General features: G+C 34.9%; 2 pseudogenes; one reads left to right on the top strand and one right to left on the bottom strand.

The window, feature by feature from the left end:
- Nucleotides 1-454: 454 nt before the first annotated feature.
- Nucleotides 455-2,255, bottom strand: LOC125830528 (bZIP transcription factor 17-like; annotated as a pseudogene).
- A 1,616-nt stretch (nt 2,256-3,871) lies between these two features.
- On the top strand, nt 3,872-6,597 carry LOC125830529 (bZIP transcription factor 17-like; annotated as a pseudogene).
- The last annotated feature ends 1,060 nt before the right edge of the window (nt 6,598-7,657 follow it).

Consider the following 7,657-nt stretch of genomic DNA (forward strand, 5'->3'; position numbering starts at 1 on the left):
GAAAAAATCGACTAATTCTTTTAAATTGGCCCCTAAATACCCAAAATGGACTCTAAAAAAGGTGAGACCGTATGTCTTCTCCACCAACTCCCTATGTAAGGTTATGTAAATATTTTGCAAAGAAATCATCTGGCCCCATTATATCAACAAAAGTTTTTTTTTTTTAAGGAAGTATGTTTTGCAATATTTTTCTCTTCTATCCTAAAGTTTAGAACCCCCAAATTCCTAATCTTGACTCTGTCTCTACGAACAACTATATGAGACCATTATGATCCTACACTTCTTTCTTACATGTTAGACTAGTGCTCTTGATTTAAAAGCACTCAAATAGGTATACATCTTTAACGAGAAAGATTCATTTTATAAGATATACTAGTCATTGAACTTTAGATTATGACCTTCTAAGCGTGAAATATAGAGGCATAGAGAAAATAAATAGTCATATTTATAAGATTTACTCAAAAATGACTAATGTAGTTGGCAATTCCCGCCTCTCCATTTTTCTTATAAGCACTTCCCCATGAGATGCCATCGCTTTCTCACTTTCCAATACATACTCAATTATCAAGTTCCCGTCAATCTTAACAAGTGTATCATTCCTCAGAACATACAAGGAGGCTGCCAGAGGATCAGTACCATTGCCCCACGTAAACAAACTCATATGCTGCCTTATTGGTATTTTGCTGATTGCTTTCATCCTAACCTCCCCAGCCACATTGCGAGCTATGATCTATTCCACCATATTTCCCAAAATAACTAGTCCAATTCACAGGCCCGTCAATAGTCAAAACTCTTCCATGATGTTTTTCAAAAAATCCACTCACAAGAATCTCCACTCATAAATGGTTCCCTCATACCTCCGTATCTCACATTCAATAAAGGAACGAACCCACAAAAGAGCAGCATGAAGAACAACATATCAAAGAAGCTTACACTAGCAACCTTCTTTGTTTTCACCTCACTCTTCTTTTTCTCCACTTTCTTCCTACTTTTTGGCACTGGCGCTATTGCCTGTGGTTTCAACTTTGGAATGGGAACCAAAGACACTTGATATCCTTATGGCTTCATCATATAAGGTTGTGCTTATGAAATCCGTGGAGGAGGATTGGGATACATCCCGGGGGGTGGCAACATCTGAGGAGGTACACCAGTACCTCCAAGCTGTGTCTTTAGAGTAACATATATTCCACCATTTCATAGGATATCTTTGCATTCAAATGTTGAATGAAGTATTTTTACTTTATCCTCTAACTCCTAAACACAATGTTTTTTTTCTTTGCCTTGACAAGTGAGCACTTTCACTATTCCTAATTAATCTAGCAATCTTCTTTTTGTCCTCATAATTATTAACATTGTCTCTCAAAGAAAATATAGTGGATTTTTGGGGTATGGTTACATTATTTGAGTCTTCACTACCTTTTTCCCTTTTCAACAATAGCTATAGTTACATATATTAGCATTGAGTTTTTGTTCTACAACTCTACCTTTTACTGAATTACTTCCTAAATCGGAGAAGAATGTACCGATTTGTTCGGATCTGATAGATTATTCAGCCCTTTTGTGAGATTGGAAGAACAATTTGGAGATAATACTTTCAAGTACTCGGAGACATCAGTAGAAACCTGGTGCAATGACGGAGACACTTTATCCAAAACTCCCAAACTTCTCCAACTATGAAATTGCCCTGGCGATGACATGTCCATAACCATCACACCTTCCGCTGCCTGATTTCCTGCAAAAGTGATCATTTCCTCCGACATCAACTCAACATTTCTAGCAGAATTGCTAAAATTCCCAATCAATTCATTCCCAGGTTGACCAAAGCGATTACGGTCCATCTGGATCGGATTCGAGCCTAGAGCTTCCCCGAGACAATCTCTCAAGGTTGAATTGAATGTTCCACAAGCATTGTCAAAACTCCCCATCAGTTGACTCCTTGGTTGACCAAAGCTATTTGGGTCGATTTGACCCGACTCCAAACCTGGCTACAACCCGAGACAATCAGGTAGGTAATTAGGCATTTGAAACGCATCATTATCGGTAGGGTTTGGAAAAATATCATCAAATGATGCATCAAAAATGATGTCATCGATCGAGAAATCAATGTTTCGAAATTTCATAGAAAAGTAATCGACGTTTTCTTCATATGTAATAGTTATGTGTAGGGGGTAAAAAGTATGGTCAAGAGGTGGAACTGCAAGACCATCGAAGTTCCTGATGAGGTTTGCTTCATCCGCTGGTGATGGATCGGCCATATCAAGAATTTTTCAGCAATTATTCACACAACTTCAATATGTAATATTATTACTTTAAACAACTATAATTAGCTAATGGGACCAGTTTGATCCAGCACTTCTATCTTAATTATATGTTAGACTAGTGCTCTTGATTTAAAAGCACTCAAATAGGTATAAATACTTAAATAGAGATATTCATTTTTATAAGATATACTAGTCATTGAACTCTAGATTATGGCCTTCTATGTGTGAAATATAGAGGCATAAAGAAAATAAGTAGAGTCAAATAGTTCTTGGATCACATATTTACACCTAGGGGTGTACATAACTGGGTTGGTTCGGGTTTTTCAAATATCAAACCAAACCATTTGTGTAAAAATTTTAAATTTTTAAACCAAATCAAACTAATAAAATTTGGATTTTTTCGGGTTTTTCAACCTCGGATTGGTTCGGGTTTTTCAAATACCAAACCAAACCATTGTGTCAAATTTTTAAATTTATAAATCAAACAAAACTAATAAACCTCGGATTTTTTTAGATTTTTGGATCTTTTCGGTAAAGTTTGCATACAAACAGATAATTACTTGTGCTCCAAATATTTCTTTAGTCCAACCAAAATACAATTATCTAAGGTGTTTCCTAAAAAAAACAACACAAAATATGAGATGAGTAGTAATGACACAAAAATATTCAATAAAAAATAATAATTAAATCATCATATAAAATAAATATTGCAAAGTCATAATGAAAATAATCATAATTTAAAAGTACTAAATCATGCTAAAATAAGTTTAATAAGTATAAGTTACATTACTAAATATTTAAGGAAAATTAAAATTAGATTATGTATTTTAATTGTCTAAACCAATGTAAAACTAAAGAACAAATATTCAATATTATTGTCATTCTTAGTGTTGAATTGATCTTCTTTTTGCATTAGTATTAATTTGATTTTGATTTAAGTTTTATTATAATTATCAACATCTATGAACTATAATCTTTATTAGACCATTCCGAATTATAAGTTTTAAACTTGAAATAATATATTAAAAGATAAAAACTATGAAATAGTATAAGAAATATTTTAAAATTATATCAAAGTAAATATTTTTATGTATAAAATAAAATTTTAAAATTACATATATAATGTCGGGTTGGTTTGGTCTCGGGTTGGTTTTTTAAGTTAAAACCAAACCAACTCAAATATAGTCGGGTTTTTTTTCCAATACCAAACCAAGTCAAACCAAACCACTAGTCGGGTTTTTTTCGGTTTGACTCGGTTTACGGTTTGGTTCGGTTTTCGGTTCGATTTTGTACACCCCTATTTACACCCCTTACTTCATTGAAAAATAACAATCCTACCTCAAGGTTTGATTTTTAAAAGAGGATTCTTGTATGGACATGCTCTTATTGGTAAAATACACATAACCAACTAATCAAACAACCTTACAAATTTCTTTTTTGAAACTTTAAGAATCTTAATTTTTATTTCTAAGGCAATCTACAAAATCTAATAAATCAATCTTAACAATCTCGAAAAATAAAACTTTAAAAGAAAAGTAAATGTAAGTTCCCTCTATATTCCTACTCTGTCTGTCGCAAAATCTGTGATCAATTGCTAAAAAATTCTAGATATGGCCGATCCATCACCAACGGAAGAAGCAAACCTCATTGGTGACTTCAATGGTCTTGCAGTTCCACCTCTTGACCATACTTTTTACTCCCTACACATTCCCACAACATATCAAGAAAATATTGAGGATTTTTAATGAAATTTCAGAACATTGATTTCTCAACTGATGACATCATTTTGATGCATCATTTGATGATATTTTTTCAAACCCTACCAATGATGATGCGTTTCAAATGTCTAGATACCTATTTGACTATCTCGGGTCGGATCTAGGTTTGGACTCGGGTTAGATAGACCCAAATAATTTTGGTCAACCTAGGAGTCAACCGATGGGGGGTTTTAGCGATGCTTCTGGAAATTTCAAGTTGATCTCGGAGATTGTCAAGGGGAAGCTCCGGGATCGAAACCAGTCCACATGGACCCTAATTGTTTTGATCAACCTAAGAATGAATTGATTGGGAATTTTAGCAATTCTTCTAGAAATTTCAAGTTGACGTAAGAGGAAATAAGTAATTTTTCCTGCAATCAGGCAGCGGGAGGTGTGATGGTTAAGGACATGTCATCTCCATGGCTACTTCATAGTTGGAGCAGCTCAGGAGTTTTGGATGAAGTGTCTACGTTTTTGCACCAGGTTTCTACTGATGTCTTTGGGTACTTGAATGTGCCATCTACGATTTGTGGTTCCAATCTCTCAAAATGGTTGAATAATCTATCAAATTCTAACAAATTGGTACATTCTTCTCCGAAGTTAGGAAGTAATTCAGTAAAAGGTGGAGTTGTAGAACAGAAACTCAATGCTAATACAAGTAATTGTAGCTATTTGTTGAAAAGGAAAAAGGGTAGTGAAGAGTCGAATAATGTAAGCAAACACCAAAAATCTGCTATATTTTCCTTGAGTGACAATGTTAATAGTGATGAGGATGAAAAGAGGACGACTAGATTAATTGGGAATAAGGAAAGTGCTCACTTGTCAAGGAAAAGAAAAAAAGCATTATCTTGAGGAGTTAGATGATAAATTTAGAATACTTCATTCAACAATTTAACATTTGAATGGAAAGATATCCTATGAAATGGCGAAAAATGTTACTCTAAAGGCACAACTTGGAGGTACTGTTGTACCTCCTCAAGTACAGCCACCCCGGGGATGTATGCCATCAATTTCATATGCACCACCTTATATGATGAAGTGACAAGGATCACAAGTGTCATTGGTTCCCATCCCAAAGTTGAAACCATAGGCAGTAGGGCCCACACCAAAAAGTAGCAAGAAAGTGGAGAAAAAGAAGAGTGAGGTGAACACAAAAAAGGTTGCTAGTGTTAGCTTCGTTGGTGTGTTGTTCTTCATTCTTCTCTTTGGTGGGTTGGTTCCTTTATTGAAAGTGAGAATGGAGGTATGAGGGAACCATTTAAGAGGGGAGATTCTTTTGTGAGTTGAACTGGTTATTCTGGGAAATACAGTGGAAAAGATCATAGCTCACTTTGTGGCCGGGGAGGTTAGGGTGAAAGCAATCAACAAAATACCAATAAAGTTGCAAATGAGTTTGTTCACTTAGGCAATGGCAGTGATCCTCTGGCAGCCTCTTTGTACGCTCCGAGGAATGATAAACTTGGTGAGATTGTCGGGAATCAATAATTCACTCTGTATTGGCAAGTGATAAAGCCATGGCATCTCATGGAAGTGCTGATAAGAAAAATAGAGAGACAGACCTCGCAGTTCCTAGAGATTTATCACTTACTGTCCCAGGAATCCATCCTCGCCTTTATCAAAGTCCTGCAGGGGGAGAAAGGACTCTTGGATCTGAGGAGAAAGAGAATGTAAAGTCAACTATGCAGCAGTGGTACCTTGAAGGTGTTGCCGGTAAGTGCTTTTCTATCTAAACCGACTCTATTTATTCTTATCTTTGTGATATTAGTGAGTAGACTTCATATAATTTAAATTCATGTTTTGTTTATTTAGATTTGTCTTTGTTCAACAAAATAGGATTGTAATTTCCCTTTTTCTTCTATGTTCGGCTAACAGAGTCGTCTCTCTTTCAAATTGATAAGCTTTCTCCCTCTATGGAGGATTATATACAAAACTTTGTTTTGATGAACATGATAAAGATTCCTGGGAACAACACAAGTCCTTGATGATAGAACGTTGAGCACTTCAACAAATGTTTTCTGGACTTCATATCATTTAAATTCATGTTTCGGTTTTCCTTGCCATTTTTCAAGTTTAAATTCATGATAGAAATGTATTCTCATAGTATATGTTCGAAGCAAATTTATGGTTCGGAGAAGCCTTCTGCTTTCCAGTCTTTTAATTCATTTTTTGTGTTCATTTGGGCAGGACCTTTGTTGAGTTCAGGCATGTGTACAAAAGTGTTTCAGTTCGATGCGTCATCTTCTGCTCCAGAAGCCACAGTTCCTGTTACCAATTCTAGAGATATATCTATGGAACTCCACAGAAATAGAAGGATCCTCAATCGTCCTCTAGTTTCCCTTTGAAGACCTTCTCACAACATTTCTGAAGAACAAATTGGGACAAATGGAAAGTAAAAGAACTTCAGCGGGAACAATTAACTTTTTTCCATGGTAGTATCTGAAGTTCTCTTGCGTTCCATTTGTTCAAGTTTGCTCTTCAGAAATGTTGAGGATCCTTCTATTTCTGTGGACACGCATGAATTTCTACCTTTCTTCCATATGTGTATTTCTAGCATTGGTAACAAGAACTATGGCTCCTAGCAGAAGATGACACATCGAACTTGAACACTTCTGTACAACATGTCTGAACTCAACAAAGGTCCTACTCAAATGAACACAAAAAAACAAATAAAAAAAGACTAGAAAGCGGAAGGCTTCTCCAAACCATAAATTTTCTTAGGACATATACTATGGCGATGATACAGTGAGGTCAGATATAGAATTAAGGGACTGTACGAGAAAAAAAATCCTTCCCAGCAACTCAAAATGCCTAAATTCTCAAAGCTAACACGTGAAAGAGAAGAAATTGATAACCAGATTTGCTCCCCTAGAAAGTTGTTTAGTGTGTAATAGCTAGAGGAATACATTTCTATCATCAATTTAAACTTATAAAAAAAAAAGGGCAAACGAAAAGCAAAACATGAATTTAAATGATATGAAGTTCAGAAAACATTTGTTGAAGTGTTCAACTTTCTATTCACCAAGGACTTGTGTTGTTCACATGAATCTTTATCATGTTCATCCAAACAGAGTGACGACTCTGTTAGGTAGCCGAACATAGAAGAAAAAGGGAAATTACAATCCTATTTTGCTGAACAAACACAAATCTAAATACGCAAAAGCAAAAAAACAGAACATATCTAAAAATAGTTGGGAAATTACCTGGGTAAATTAAAGCTTGGAACGTCTGTGAATTAAGCGTAGTAAATGAAGATGCAAGAAATCACAGCAAGAGCCGGCACAACAGGCAAATCTGTTCACAACATTTGAAAAAACAGAGAAGTCACCTCAAATATCAACCCTAACGACAAAACGGGAAAGAACTTTATACAATAGAGGGAGAAAGCTTACCAATCAAATCCACTGACAAATAGAGATTAGAGAGACATCTGCTGGATATTTGATTTGTGCCCTTTTGAGTCAAAAATTAAGGAATTAAAAATATGACTTGATATAAGAGTAGTTTTATTTTTTTCTAAAATCCAATTATACACAATTTGAAAAAGAAGCAAACTTTACCAACCACATTTTCGCAAGTTACAATTATATTGTTCTAATTTTTCAGATTAAGAAATTTAATAATTTACTTTGTATATGTTTT

This window comes from Solanum verrucosum, unplaced genomic scaffold (assembly GCF_900185275.1).
Source record: "Solanum verrucosum unplaced genomic scaffold, falcon-dt-bn FXZP01000075.1, whole genome shotgun sequence".
Taxonomy (NCBI): Eukaryota; Viridiplantae; Streptophyta; class Magnoliopsida; order Solanales; family Solanaceae; genus Solanum; species Solanum verrucosum.